This window comes from Hibiscus syriacus, unplaced genomic scaffold (assembly GCF_006381635.1).
Source record: "Hibiscus syriacus cultivar Baekdansim isolate YM2019G1 unplaced genomic scaffold, ASM638163v2 tig00111493_pilon, whole genome shotgun sequence".
NCBI lineage: Eukaryota > Viridiplantae > Streptophyta > Magnoliopsida > Malvales > Malvaceae > Hibiscus > Hibiscus syriacus.
Window position 1 is genome coordinate 102631 of NW_024063102.1, and position 16684 is coordinate 119314.

The window sequence follows — 16684 nt, forward strand, 5'->3', positions numbered from 1 at the left end:
AATTGATGGTGAATTTAGAACATTAAAAAAAAATTACCAAGAGTTATATAAATCCCGGAAAGCATCAGGACCAAGTCAATCAACGGTACAGATGACCAGAGAGTTGAACATCAAGAAAAGTCGAGTTGAAGATCTGAAAGGAAAGAATAACCGTCTACTCAAAAGCCTTGAGAAAGGAAAGCAAAAAATGGAAGATTTTGAGGTCGACATAAGAGAGCGAATTATAAAACACAAGGCTGAACACTGCGAGATCATGAATGAAATGCAAAGAGAAAGGGATCGAGCCAAAGATTTAGAAGAAATGAAGAATGACATCTTTGATAAATTTGAAGGTGAGAAAAATATCATGTTCAAGGGATTTGAATCTGAAATGAACCAGCTGATTGCTGAACTTGAAGTCAGGGGCCAAAAGATTGAAGAGTTCAATATTGAAAAAGAAAAATGGGAGTTGGAAAGAAAGAATTTCAACACCAAAATTGAGGTAGAGCAAGAAGTGGCTAGTAATTGGATGCAAAGATGCAGAAACAAGAATGTTCAAATCCAGAAGATTAATCAAAGAACGCAAGAAGCACGAACAAAACTTGAAGAAGATCTGGATCAGTCTAAAAACAAAAACTCAGAGTTTAACGCTTACATTTTGCAACTTGAAGAATCATTATTTCAAGAAAAGGTTCGTCTAGGACCTAATGATCTCAAAGAAAATAATGAGGAAAGTGCTTCACTGCGAAGACGCATTAGAGATCTTGAAAAAAATTCTGCACAATTGTCAAGTCAGAATCACTGAGTTAGAGCAAACTCTTGAAGGAACGAATGAACAATGGCAAAAGTCAACTGATTTCTATGTTGAAAAAAGTGAAGGAAGAAGTAATATGGTGTTCGAGGCCATGGTACAAATGAGCGAAGTTGCTAGATATGTTGGGGAACTAGCTGTTGAAGCCAAAATAATTGAGCATCATGTTGATCCAGTTTCTAAGTACGAAAAGAAGGTGTCATGGTTAATGAAAGAAATTATAGAGCTTAATAGGAAAGCTACGCCTTATCTGTAGTTATGAACTATTATAAAGAAATTTTTGTATGCCGATGAAAGTTATTCTATGATAGTTAACTTTTTGGGATCAATACCTTTTTGCATACATGCATTTTGCATACATTCATTATTCATTTCATGATTTTCTTTATGTATAATTTATTATTAAGATAAAATTCATTAATTAAAATTTGGAAAAAATAATATTAAAAGATTTTTCAATCGCAGTTATTCTGGCCAAAAGAGAAATACAACATCACTACGGTACTAGACAAGCTACTAAGAGAATTATGGAGGATAAAATACAACATATTGAGGAACAGCATCATAAAGAACAAGAAGAAATGAGAATGAAGCTGGAAAAAATTGAAGCCAGTATTGCAAATTCACAAGACAGCATGATGCAGAAAATAGAGGACATGTTTAAAAGGCAGGCTATCATTGGAAAAATGCATGAAAATCCTGTATCTTTCGACCAAGAACCTATGTATCCTCTAGGTTTTCCACCAGAACCAATTTATCACTCTGGTACTACACCTATACAAATCAATGCTCGTACATCAGCATTTCAAGAAGCCAAACCACATGAAAATAGACAAGTGGATCATGCATCTTCAAGCAAAAATCCACTTATATCGGATGTGAAAATAGGGGATTATAATACTGAGCATTTAATCCCAGATTTGAATGAGCTGAATGAGAAACAAAAAGTAAATGAAGAATTGACCAGACAGATCAAGAGCTTAGAAGAACGAATGAAATCCGTGGAAATAACTGAATCATTTTATGGGTTTGACGCTAGTGAGCTGAGTTTGGTTCCAGACCTAATCCTCCCCATCAAGTTCAAAGCTCCCGAATTTGATAAATATGATGGTACTACATGCCTTTCATCCCACATTACTATGTTTTGTCGCAGAATGGCAGGATATGTGAAAGACGAGAAATTGTTAATTCACTGCTTTCAGGATAGTTTGACAGGACCAGCTTTAAAATGGTATACTCAATTGACCAAAGCCAACATTAGATCCTGGAAAGATCTGGCTAAAGCATTCTTAGAGCAGTATCGCCACGTAACAGACATGGTCCCTGATAGATGGACTCTCCAAAATTTAGAGAAAAAGAATAATGAAACATTCAGACAGTATGCTCAGAGATGGCGTGACACAGCAGCCCAAGTTCAACCACCTTTGTCAGAAAAAGAGGCCACAGTAATATTTGTCCATACATTGAAAGCTCCTTATTTAAATCATCTAATGGGGAATACAACCAGAAATTTTGCAGATTTGGTCATTTCTGGAGAGCTCATTGAAAATGTCTTGAAAAGTGGCAAAATTGAATCAAATGAGGGGTCTAGTTCCAAAAAAACCTATGTACCGGAAAAAGAGAATGAAGTCAACAATGCAAATTCTTACAACAAGGATTCATCGAAAAGTGTTACAATAACCCAGCCAAGGGTTAAGAAGAGGAAACAACACTAATCGAGCAGAGTCCAGAGGATCTCGAAAGGAAAATGAAAGGTTGTCTTTTACACCTTTACCAGTACCATATGCGGAGATCTATGATTCGCTGTTCAAAGCAGATGTCATACGGCCCTATCCTTTGGTTCCCATGCAACCACCATTCCCTCCTTGGTATGATACAAAGGCACACTGTGTTTACCATGAAGGAATTACGGGTAATTCTATTGAAAACTGTTTGGCATTCAAAAGGGTGGTTCAAAATTTGATCAACACTGGAAAGTTGGAATTCAATACACCATCTACATCAAATCATCCATTGCCAAATCATGGAGATAAAAACGTGAATGCAATTCAGGAAGAGAACAGAAAGAAAGTAAAAAACTGACATTTCTGAAATTAAATCTCCTTTTGTTTGGGTATTTCAACAACTCTCTTTAGCCGGTATAATTTCACAACAATTCAGGCCAAAGCAGAATGAAGGCAAGAATTATTGTGAATATCATCAAGAGAAGGGGCATAAAATTCAACTATGTCCTGAGTTTAGGGATTTGGTGCAAAAATTGATGAACAACAGAGAAATAGAATTCTTTGAAGAAGAACCAGGGAAAAAAGAAGATGATGTTTGCTCATCGGAGGATTCTAAACCTAGTCAAAGAATAAATGATCCTGTGATCATTAATGTAAAATCATCTACGATGATTCCTACACCAATAAAGCCGAAAGTAGTTATCACCACTCCTCTACCATTTCCATACAAAGATACCCGCAGGGTACCTTGGAATTATACTATCAATGTTTCAATGGTAGGAGGATCTGTTTCTCTAGAAAAAACAGAAGAGAAAATACAGAGTTTGAGTACAACATCGACGTCTGAAGCAGTAAGCGAAGTCGGTTTCTTTACAAGAAGTGGGAGATGTTACTCTCCCGAAACATCCAATGCTTCAGAACAAGTGAAAGCAAAAGGAAAAGCCATGTCAATACCTCAGAAGGTATTTGATGATGAATCCCCTCCAGCATTCAATGAGCCTGTGACAGAAAAACAAGCCCAAGAATTTTTGAAATTCCTGAAACATAGTGAGTATAGTGTGGTTGAACAACTACACAAACAACAAGCGAGAATTTCTATTCTTGATCTATTGATGAATTCAGAAGCACATAGAAATGCTTTGATGAAAATGCTCAATCAAACATTTATCCCTGAGGATATATCCGCCAATAAACTTGACAGAATTGTGGGACATATAGCCGCTGACAATTACATAACGTTCACGGATGATGAAATACCGGAAGGCGGAATGGGGTCAGTAAAAGCTTTGAACATCACGACACATTGTCATGGTCATGTGTTGCCAGGAGTATTGATTGACAATGGATCCGCTCTCAATTTGATGCCTCTAGTCACACTTCAAAGAATGCATGTGGATCAATCACACATGAAGAGTTATCAGAATGTAGTGCGAGCCTTTGATGGTACTCAAAAAGAGGTGCTCGGGAAAATGGAAATACCGTTGTTAATTGGACCAGTTGTGTACAATATTGACTTTGTGGTGATGGACATCCACCCTACATATAATTGTTTATTAGGGAGGCCATGGATTCATTCAGCAGGAGCCGTTCCTTCTTCATTACATCAGAAATTGAAATTTGTTGTTGATGGACAACTAATATGCGTCGGAGCTGAAGAAGAAATCATTGCGTCTGTAACAAGTGATGTTCCATATATCGAAACCAATGATGATGCTCTTGAATGCTCTTTCCGAGCTCTTGAATTTGTAAATGCAACCTTTATTGCAGAAGGAAGCAAAATTCCATATCCCAGATTATCTGATTGCACCAAGATGACGGTACGATAAACTTTAGGCATCGGAGCTAAAGCTGGGAAAGGTTTAGGAAAGAATCTTCCAGGGATTTCAGTTCCTGTAAGTATAAAGACGAAGAAAGATCGTTTTGGGCTTGGGTTTAAGCCCAATTTTCAGCAAAAGAACAAAGAGATGAAAAGAAGATGTGAAGACAGAAAGGCAAGGTTGAAAGGGAAAGAAATCCTTTGGGAACACATGTTTTTCCCACAGTTGAAGACCACATTCAGATCAGGGGAACAATTAATGTAGAACAACAGCTTGTGAGGCCTTTAAAGAAGAAAAGTTGATGAAAGATCAAAGCATATTGAAGAAGCTATGAATGGATTATTATCAACATGATCATGAATGACAACAAGACTGGCAAATACTTGGATAGGATTCGCCCATGTTTTCCTGGAGAAATACTCAACAAATGGACCACTGAAGATCTTCCTATAGTTTTTAATATTAACGCAGAGTAATATTCAGAACTAATCTTTATGTTTAGCTAAAAAATATGAAAACTTTTTGTTATCTTGTAAAGGAAATTATGTTAAATATAAGAAATTTTCTTTAAAATTTTCAGATGGCAATCATTCTTTACATTTTCTTACATTTTTACATTTATTTATTTCATAAATTTACTACATTCTTTCAGAAATATGTCCGACTTAAATTTGCAGGTGTCACCATGTTAATAGCATGTTTATTCCTAAATTTAATCAAGAGATTAATTTAGAGCAACCCATATGTCTGGAAGAAATCAATGGGTGTGAGGATGAACTGGAATGTGATGTTCCTACTGAACTGTTAAGATTGGTAGAAAAAGAAGATAAACAAATTCTACCCCACAAAGAAGAGATTGAGACTGTGAATTTGGGAACAGATGACGAAATGAAAGAGGTGAAAATTGGTACTACTCTGCCAATCCAGATAAAACAAGAATTGATAAATCTCCTTCAAGAGTTCAAAGATATCTTTGCCTGGTCTTATCAAGATATGCCTGGTTTAAGCACAGATATAGTGATACACAAGCTTCCAATCAATCCAGAATATAAACTGGTCCAACAAAAGCTCAGACGAATGAGGTCAGAAATGTTGTTGCAAATCAAAGAAGAAGTGATGAAACAGATCAATGCAGGTTTCCTACAGGCATCTAAATACCCAGAATGGGTAGCCAACATTGTTCTCATACCAAAGAAAAATGGGAAAGTTCGAATGTGTGTGGATTACAGAGATCTCAACAAAGCTAGTCCGAAAGATAGCTTTCCATTACCCCACATAGACACATTGGTGGACAATACTGCAGGACACGCATGGTTTTCTTTTATGGATGGCTTTTCAGGATATAATCAGATAAAAATGAATCCTGAAGACATGGAAAAAACAACATTTGTAACCATGTGGGGCACATTCTGCTATAAAGTGATGCCATTTGGATTGAAAAATGCAGGGGCAACGTATCAAAGAGCCATGGTAACTTTGTTTCATGATATGATGCACAAAGAGATTGAAGTATACGTGGATGACATGATTGCCAAATCCCGAACTGAAGAAGAACATATTCAAAACCTGAGAAAGCTTTTCCAGAGATTGAGGAAGTATCAATTAAAGCTCAACCCCGTAAAATGCACTTTTGGGGTAACTTCCGGGAAACTTTTGGGATTTATGGTCAGCAAAAAAGGAATTGAGATTGATCCAGATAAAGTAAAAGCAATTCAAAATCTCCCACCACCCAATACAAAAAAAGAAGTTCGAGGCTTTTTGGGAAGATTAAATTATATATCTCGGTTCATTTCTCAATTAACTGACAAATGTGATCCAGTGTTCAAATTACTTCGAAAGAACAATCCTGAAGTCTGGAATGAAGAATGTCAAGAAACTTCGGATATTATTAAGAAATATTTATCCAATGCCCCCATTTTAGTATCACCAATGCCTGATAGACCATTAATTCTCTACTTGACGGTCTTCGAAAATTCGATGGGATGTGTACTGGGACAGCATGATGAATCTGGAATGAAAGAAAAAGCTATTTATTATTTGAGTAAGAAATTTATTGATTGTGAAATTCGATATCCACCAATACAAAAATTATGTTGTGCCTTGGTGTGGACTACTCGAAGACTCAGACAATATATGTTATACCATACTACTTGGTTGATATCAAAACTTGATCCTTTAAAATTCTTAATGGAATCACCAGCTTTGACAGGCAGAATGGCTAGATGGCAGATGTTATTATCTGAGTTTGATATTGTATATGTCAACCAAAAAGCGATAAAAGGAAGTGTCATAGCTGATTTTCTGGCCAGTCGTGTATCAAATGATTATCAACCTTTGAGTTTCAATTTTCCCGATGAAGATTTGTTGTGCATATCCATGAATGAAGAAGTCAGAAAAAATGATGAATTTGCAACTTGGAAGCTTTACTTTGACGGAGCATCTAATGCTTTGGGACGAGGAATCGGGGCAGTGTTGATTTCTCCAGAAAATATTTATTATCCCTTTACAAGTAGACTGGAGTTCTTTTGCACCAATAACATGGCGGAATATGAAGCTTGTGTCATGGGATTGAAAGCAGCTATAGAAAGAAAAATCAAATGTCTCAAAATATATGGAGATTCATCGTTAGTGGTGTATCAATTGCGAGGAGAATGGGAAACAAAAGATCCCAAATTATTGGAATATCAAAATTTTACCCTCGAATTAGTGAAAGAATTTGAGAGAGTTACCTTCAATTATCTCCCTCGAGAAGAAAATCAAATGGCAGATGCTTTGGCTACATTAGCTGCTATGTTTCAAGCAACTAAGAAAGTTGATATGATGCCAATCAAAATGCAAGTATATGAAATTCCTGCACATTGTTATAGTGTGGAAGAAGAGGTAGATGGTAAACCATGGTATCATGATATTTTGTAATATATCAAAAATCAAAGTTATCCACCAAATGCATCGGAAATTGATAAAAGAACCTTGAGAAGAATGGCTGCTGGATATTTTCTTGATGACGAGATTATGTATAGAAGAAGCAATTATCAAATGCTATTGAGATGTTTAAATACCAGCGAAGCTAGAAGCATCATTGAAGAAGTACACAGTGGAATATGTGGAACACATGCAAATGGTCTTTCCATGGCCAGAAAAATAATGAGATATGGATACTATTGGGCTACCATGCACACAGATTGCATTGATTATGCAAGGAAATGTCATAAATGCCAGATATATGCAGACAAGATTCATGTATCCCCATCTCCTTTACATGTAATGACAGCACCCTGGCCATTTTCTATGTGGGGAATAGATGTCATTGGTGCAATCACACCAAAAGCATCGAATGGACATTGTTTCATCCTTGTGGCAATTGATTATTTTACCAAATGGGTTGAAGCTGCTTTATATGCCAATATTAAGAGGTCCACAGTCTGCAAATTCATAAAGAAAGAGATAGTTTGCCGGTATGGCCTACCAGAAAGGATCATTACAGATAATGCTCTGAACTTGAACAACAAAATGATGACCGAACTTTGTGCACAGTTTAAGATCAAACATGCAAACTCAATGGCGTATCGTCCAAAAATGAATGGGGCAGTTGAAGCAGCAAATAAGAACATCAAGAGAATCATTACAAAGACCACTGAAAATTACAAAGATTGGCACGAGAAGTTACCTTTTGCTTTATATGCATACCGAACTACTGTTAGAACATCTACTGGGGCAACACCGTTTTCTTTAGTCTACGGGATGGAAGCAGTCTTACCAATTAAAGTTGAGATTCCATCGCTTCGAATATTGAGAGAAATAAAATTGGATGAATCTGAATGGATCCAAGCTAGATTTGATCAATTGAACCTTATTGAGGAGAAAAGATTGAAAGCTATTTGCCATGGACAGATGTATCAGAAACGGATGATGAAGTCTCATGACAAAAAAGTACATCCAAGAGAATTCCAAGAGGGTGATCTAATACTAAAAAAGATTTTGCCTATACATAAAGATTTCCGTGGGAAATGGATGCCTAATTGGGAAGGGCCATACGTTGTGAAAAAGGCCTTTTCCGGAGGAGCGTTGATCTTGGCAGAAATGGATGGAAAAATTCTGAGAAATCCAATAAACTCAGATTCTATCAAGAAATATTATGCTTGAAGAAAAAAAAAGAAGAAAAAAGGGGGGTCAAGGTGAAAACCCGCAAAGGGCATCTTGTAACCAAAGGAAGGATTTGAGTTGAAAACCTGAAAAGGCGGCTCAAATGCAGGTTGATATTAGGCATCTGGCAATTGAACCCTCTTAAGATTTTGACAGTTTGGGAGAAACTTCACATCTACAAGCATTTTGACAACGTTTGAGATCTTCCAGACAAAAGCTTACATCATTTCTCTAAATTGTGTCAACTTGATTAATTTAGAAATACTTATGCTAATAATTTGTTGAGACATTTGAATTTTTATCAATCTTATGCTTGCCATAACTTTGAATACAATCCTATCTATTTCAAGTTCAATTTATTTGAGATTCAATTTATTTTCGAAAATTCAATTTATTCTTCTATGAATTAACATAATTTTGAAATAAGTTAACGATTTCTGAATATCACTTTATGTTAATACTTTTAAATACATGGAATACAAAGTAAGCAAATCATCACCATCTTAAAGCCATAAACAATAAGGTTGTTATGCTAGATACAACCGACAACAAGGTCGAATTCGACAAATCTACTCATCAATTGCTCCAATCGATCATCATTCAGTTCTTGCACATCTGCTTTCAAAAGTATGCCAAGACAGTAAAAGGCAACTTCTGCATCATTGATCCCAGAGAAAAGAGACAGGACATTGATACCACCATGGAACATGTCTCTATACAGATTATTGTGTATGGTTTTTAGAGAAACCTAGAAGCATTTCCACCTCATCAGATCCAAGTGGAGCAACTTTATTCCTTCCAACCCATACTAGATTCCATTTTCAGCACTCATCAAGAACATACTTTTGGACATTCGAATGTGATTCATTGTCATAAGCTTCAAGAGCCTTACAGATCCTTTCTATCAATTTGGCATTTCCTGAACATGTTTATAAACAGTTCAACTTTGTTCTTGGATCCCATGAAGGCCATCATTTCTTTGTCAATGGAAAAGCATCAGCACATGGAAGAAGCAGAATAAAGAGAAAATCTGTTCTTAATTGGCAGAATTATGAATATAGCCCTTTTCAGTATAGTAGCATGAAAATGCTTCGAATCTACAAATTCTGGCTTTACATCTAATAAGTACTGTGATATCCCAGTCCAAACATTAACTGGAACAAATGCAATGTACTCATAGCATCTTCTGGAAGTGTTCTTTGAGTTATCTGATCTGGTTTGGTAAAACCAGTTATTGAATTTGGAAGAGGAATGTGCCAATAGCATCTTCTGGAAGTATTCTTTGAGTTATCTGATCTGGTTTGATATGAAACCACAGAACCAATCATTAAATTTGAAAGATGAATTTGTTCATAGTAGAAATAAGGAGACCCAATAGCATCTTCTGGAAGTGTTCTTTGAGTTATCTGATCTGGTTTGGTATGAACCACAGAACCAATCATTAAATTTGAAAGATGAATTTGCTCATAGTAGAAATAAGGAGACCCAATAGCATCTTCTGGAAGTATTCTTTGAGTTATCTGATCTGGTTTGGTATGAACTACAGAACCAGTTATTGAATTTGGAAGAGGAATGTGCTAATAGCATCTTCTGAAAGTGTTCTTTGAATTCTTTGATTTGATTTGATATAAAACCAGAAACAATCATTGGAATTAAAAGATGAATTGCATGATCATCTTCATTAAGAAGTTTCTTTTCAAGCTTCTTTTGCTTATTCCTTTCCCAAAAATCATAGCACAAGTTTCGCCTTTTCTTGTAATTGGGATCATCGCATAATGGCTTCCCATCTTTTACCGGAAGAAGTGCGTCAGCAGCCTTAGTCATTTGAGCAGTATATATAAAATCTATCAATTTTGTAATTGATGAATTTGAACCACATCTCTTCCTGGCTATTGAAGTCTCAGCCTCTGAGAATCCCATTTTTGTCAAGTATAACAGTTTATTATCCTCATCAGAATCAGAATTCAAGATTTCTCGGTATTAAAAGAACTATCGATATCTGTGAAATCATCTTGAAAGATCACTTCATAATCAGATGAGTTGTTATCAGAATTAACATGTTGCATGAATGCAAGCTTTTCAAGAGCCTATACTATTGAGTTTTATTCTCAATAAGTTTTGTGACATTATATCTACATCTACATTTGTCAAAGTTGATAGATTCTCTGATTTGAAGAAGAAAGATTTATTGGGTTTCTACAACTGAAGAAATATTCAGTTCACCAATCTGAAATCAAATAACTTAACAATCATGCATCATATTTAGGCATTTGCAAAAATAGGTGCATTTTCATTCATTCTCATCCATATTGAATTTTGACAGGAATTTCAAAGATTTTGGCAAAGATTTAAATCCATCACTTGATGGATCAGCTTTTCCAGAGAAAGTTCATAATGAGAAGAACTCATCTGAAGAAGGAAGAAGAAATTCATAATGAGAAGAATTTGTTCAACCTTAGGCTCAAATCCATCACTTGATGGATCAGCTTTTCCAGAGAAAGTTCATAATGAGAAGAACTCATCTGAAGGAGGAAGAAGAAATTCATAATGAGAAGAATTTGTTCAACCTTATGCTCAAATCCATCATTCGATGGATCAGCTTTTCCAGAGAAAGTTCATAATGAGAACTCATCTGAAGAAGGAAGAAGAAATTCATAATGAGAAGAATTTGTTCAACCTTAGGCTCAAATCCATCACTTGATGGATCAGCTTTTCCAGAGAAAGTTCATAATGAGAAGAACTCATCTGAAGAAGGAAGAAGAAATTCATAATGAGAAGAATTTGTTCAACCTTATGCTCAAATCCATCATTCGATGGATCAGCTTTTCCAGAGAAAGTTCATAATGAGAAGAACTCATCTGAAGAAGGAAGAAGAAATTCATAATGAGAAGAATTTGTTCAACCTTAGGCTCAAATCCATCACTTGATGGATCAGCTTTTCCAGAGAAAGTTCATAATGAGAAGAACTCATCTGAAGGAGGAAGAAGAAATTCATAATGAGAAGAATTTGTTCAACCTTATGCTCAAATCCATCATTCGATGGATCAGCTTTTCCAGAGAAAGTTCATAATGAGAAGAACTCATCTGAAGGAGGAAGAAGAAATTCATAATGAGAAGAATTTGTTCAACCTTATGCTCAAATCCATCATTCGATGGATCAGCTTTTCCAGAGAAAGTTCATAATGAGAAGAACTCATCTGAAGGAGGAAGAAAAATTCATAATGAGAAGAATTTGTTCAACCTTATGCTCAAATCCATCATTCGATGGATCAGCTTTTCCAGAGAAAGTTCATAATGAGAAGAACTCATCTGAAGGAGGAAGAAGAAATTCATAATGAGAAGAATTTGTTCAATCTTATGCTCAAATCCATCATTCGATGGATCAGCTTTTCCAGAGAAAGTTCATAATGAGAAGAACTCATCTGAAGGAGGAAGAAGAAATTCATAATGAGAAGAATTTGTTCAACCTTAGGCTCAAATCCATCACTTGATAGATCAGCTTTTCCAGAGAAAGTTCATAATGAGAAGAACTCATCTGAATGAGGAAGAAGAAATTCATAATGAGAAGAATTTGTTCAACCTTATGCTCAAATCCATCATTCGATGGATCAACTTTTCCAGAGAAAGTTCATAATGAGAAGAACTCATCTGAATGAGGAAGAAGAAATTCATAATGAGAAGAATTTGTTCAACCTTATGCTCAAATCCATCATTCGATGGATCAGCTTTTCCAGAGAAAGTTCATAATGAGAAGAACTCATCTGAATAAAGAAGAAGAAGTTCATAATGAGAAGAACTCATCTGAAAGAAGAGATTCATAATGAGAAGAATTTGTTCAACTTTTGCTTGAATTCATCACTTAATAGATCAACCTTTACAAAGAAAATTCATAATGAGAAGAATTCATCTGAAAAAGAAAGAAGAAGTTCATAATGAGAAGAACTTATTCAACCTTTGGAATGACTCTATCACAGAAGGAAATATGTCAACATCATCCCCAGCGGAAAGTTCATAATGAGAAGAACTTATCTGAAGAAAGAGAAAAATTTATTCAACATTGCTATCAATTGAAGCCAAATGGATAAAAAAAAATTTATCTTTTCGTCTTTGCCTTATTCTTGTTAACACAAGAATGAGCAAAGAGGGGCAGCAGAAGTTACTAAAAAAAAATTTTTTACTCATTTTATTATTATTATTAGTATTATTATAATAATTATTTTTATAATTATTATTATTATTATTAATATATATTATTTATTCATAATACAAACAGGCCCAGATTGGACCGGCCCAATTACAAAGGACCCAACTGGCCCAAATCAGAAACCTTAAAACCCAATTAGGGTTTTCTATCCATCTGCCACCGCTCAATTTCAGCCGTTGGATCTGGTTTGATCCAACAGTCCACAGTTTGCCAGAGGAAACCCTAGGGTATCAATACCCTAGGGACACATCCCTGCGCCGCCGTAGATTCCAGAACAGCACGCGGCGTTGCTTCAGCCTCGCCGCCACTCCGACCGCACACCTGTCGTCCCAACGGTGAGTCACCACTGGGAGTCCGGTGACTCACCAAACTCCACCCTTCGGACCGGTTCGAGACGAGCGCCAGTGATGGCTATAAAGCCATCACCCCATCTGCGAACAAAGACAGAGAACGACAGGGAGAGACTAGCAAAAACAACCGAAGAAAAACGAAATCCACAACACAGCAACCAAAAATAAAAGAAAAGAAAGGAAAGAAGCTTACCAAAGAAGCCTTGACCATCGCCGGAAGCAATAAACATCGCCGGAGAACAGAAAATACCGAAGGTATTTTCATAGATTTACTCTGATTAGGAGTCTTTTTGGGGAAACAAAGGCCAGATTCGGTCTTAGGGTGTTTAGATCTATATTTTAGGTGAATTTAGGGAATTTCCGACCACCGGAGACGGTGGTCGGCGGTAGAATTTGCAGCGGCAGACGGCTGCCGGATTCCCTCTGGTGAGGGAAGATAGAGAGAGGCTAGAGAGAACTCTGGCTCTCTCTCTGTTTGAGAGAGAAAAAAAAAGGAAAAATGGGATAGCTGGCCCGAAGGGCCAGCCGGTTAAGGGCTTAAATAGCCCTTCCCAAACGACGTCGTTTTGGGGAGGGCTATTCGTGTAATTAAATAATAGTTAAATCCTTTCCGCAGTCAGCCTAATTTGTAAACTTTACATTTTAGTCACTAAATCAATTTATAATCCTTTTAATTCGGTTCTTTAATTTTAATTTTATTTATTTTAGTCCTTTGTATTAAAATAATATATTTAGGATAAATAACAGATTTAATCCCTTATTTTTAATAATTAATATTTTAATCTGAATAATATGTTTTAATTTATTTTAATCTGATATCTGAATTTTATATAGTTTTATTTTAGTCACTAAATTAATAAATAAGAAAATAGCATGTTTAATCCCTATAATTTTGATTTATTATGAATTAGGTTTTTAATTTTAATTTTACTATAATTTAGTCACTAATTTTAAATGTTTTCATTTATTTTACTGCTTTTAAATATATCTTTCTAATTGTATTCTTATTGTTTTAATTTTACTTGTTTATATATTTAAATATTTTTATTATTATTATTATGTAATCATAAATATATATAATAAATAATAATTTATATTTTTTAATAAATTATTTTTAATATTTATTTTTCAATATCGAAGAAAAGAGCAGTCTTAATACAACTGGATGTCCTATTCTGGTATTTTAAAATTAAATATTATAAAAAATTATTATTTAATTTTATATTTATTAATATCAAAGAAAAGAGTTGTCTTAAGGCACCTAGAAGTCCTTTTCTGATATTTTAATAAATAAATATTTTTTATATATTTTGAAATAATAGGATTATAAATTTTTAATAATAGAGACAATTTATAATTAAAAAGTACCAATTTTGGGCGTTGTAGGGATGCTAATCCTTCCCTAAACGTAACCGACCACGAATCCCTTTTTATTATTAAAAAGAACGAATTATTGGTTATAAACGTAGATCAGTTCATTTTTTTGATGTTTTCTTAAAACTCTTTTAAAAAATATATATAATAATTTTTAGGTATTCGACCTACCTGACCCTAAAGGCCGATGGCGACTCTCAAATTATTTTCAAAAACCATTTATTCACATCAATTTTCCCGCCAAATAAATATTTCGTACCCGGACGAAAACCGGTTACGACACTTATTATTCATATATTTTATCAATTTAGTCTTAATTTTTATTTAATTCAAAAAAAATTATCTTCCAATCAGATGGTAACACATATAATAACACAACACCACATGATTAGAGGGACTATTTTTATTTTCCATTTATTTTCTCTCTAATCGAATTGTGGCACATATTACCATCTAAATAGAAAGAATAAATTGAAGCGAGCATGAAATTGGGGAGATTTAATCATTGGCAAAGAGGGCGAGAGTCGGACGCCCTAATCATTCGGCTAAATGCAAATTTTGGTTTTAGATTACAACAATAAATAAATAAATAAATATATATATATATATCTTATAATATAGTTAATGATAGAGTTGAAAAAAGAAATAAAAATGATTATTGATGTAATTTCATTGTTTTTTATTTGTTTAGTTAACATCTTTAAACATATAAACAAACACATTCGTGAACGTTAAACGAACATATTTGTCAATGTTAAACAAATCGAACATGAATACCCTTTAAAAATAAACAAATGAACATGAACCATTTATGAACGTTTAAAAAAATAAACAAACGAATATAAACACAATCTTATTTGTTCAACCTCAATTCATTTACACTCTAAACATAATCTCATAATGTCATATCACAGAAAATATCAGAACTTTAAATTATATATATGTGTCAAATTATAAAAAAATTTAGAGAAAAATATTAAAATTTAAAGATTAAATATTATTGTAATACCCAATTTTCGTTTGACACGCCCTTTTACCAAGGCCCAAATATTTTTATTGAAGTTGATTTTGAAGCATGAGACACCAATTGACTTGTAACAAATTTTCAAGCTAGATTGAAATATTTCTAGGACATGATATCTTCTTGAAATAGAACCGACTTTCAGTTAGCTTTCCAATACATTTTGAAATGCTTTAATCGGACTCCGAAAACTCAAGATATACTTATTTTGGCAAATATAGCATGTTCAGAAAACTAGATACGGGTCCAATTCAGAAATTTTGATTTATTATGAATTTTCAATTATTTTATTGATTATTTATAATAAATTCATTTTTGGAATTTCCATTGTTTATTTAGGGAAATTTAGGATTTTTATGGCAAGATTTATTTTTCTTTTATTTTTTGTATATAGTATTAATGAAAAGATACTAGGGTTCTCTTCTTTTTTTAATGTTTTTAGAGACATATAAATATAAATAGACACTCATCTTACATAATGGGAGAGAGAGAAAAAAGGTAGTCACCCAAAACATTATAATTAGAGAATACCAGTAATAAAGGAGTCTCCCAAACATTGCAATTTGAAAATGCCATCAATAAAAAGATAAAAAAATTAGCTGACCCTATTCCCATATGTAATGGAATAAAGGGAAGGTCAGATAGTAGGCTGCCCCTAACGCCAGGTTGAGAGTAGCTTCCATGGGAGACCTCTGGCAATCAGAATTATGAATTGTCCACCGTGGGACTCGATCCCACGACCACAAGGTTAAGAGCCTTGCGCTCTACCAACTGAGCTGGACGGGCAATTTATCGATAAAAAGATAACTTTTCTCTTAAATACAATTCTTTATTTTCTTTTTCTTATTTTTCTTCCATTCTTATTGTTTCAATTGATTTCAACTTTATCTTTTTTTAAAAAATCTATCGAAAAAGAGAAAACCGAAGAATAAAGAAAAATACTTTCGAATAGATTTTTAAATCTATCATTCCTTGAGATTTCTCAATGAAATTGATAATTTTTTTATTTTTCTTCTTACTTTATTTTATATTTTATTTATCATTGTTTCGGTCATCACATCTTACTTTGTTTAAAAATCTCATCGGAAGAGAGAAAACAATGAACGAGAAAAAGGGCTTTTAAATAAATCTGTGCAGATTTACATTCCTTGAGATTTCTCAATGGAAATTAATAGACAATCTTGAATGAAGAAAAATATATTTTTAAAAAAATTGAATTTATTATTCAATTAAATGGCCCAATGACCAGTCTTGAATCCTT

General features: G+C 34.1%; 1 non-coding gene across 1 annotated transcript; it reads right to left on the reverse strand.

The window, feature by feature from the left end:
* Positions 1-16136: 16136 nt before the first annotated feature.
* TRNAK-CUU lies at positions 16137-16209 on the reverse strand. The gene has a single exon. It is a non-coding gene; the product is annotated as a tRNA-Lys (tRNA).
* Between the last annotated feature and the right edge of the window lie 475 nt (positions 16210-16684).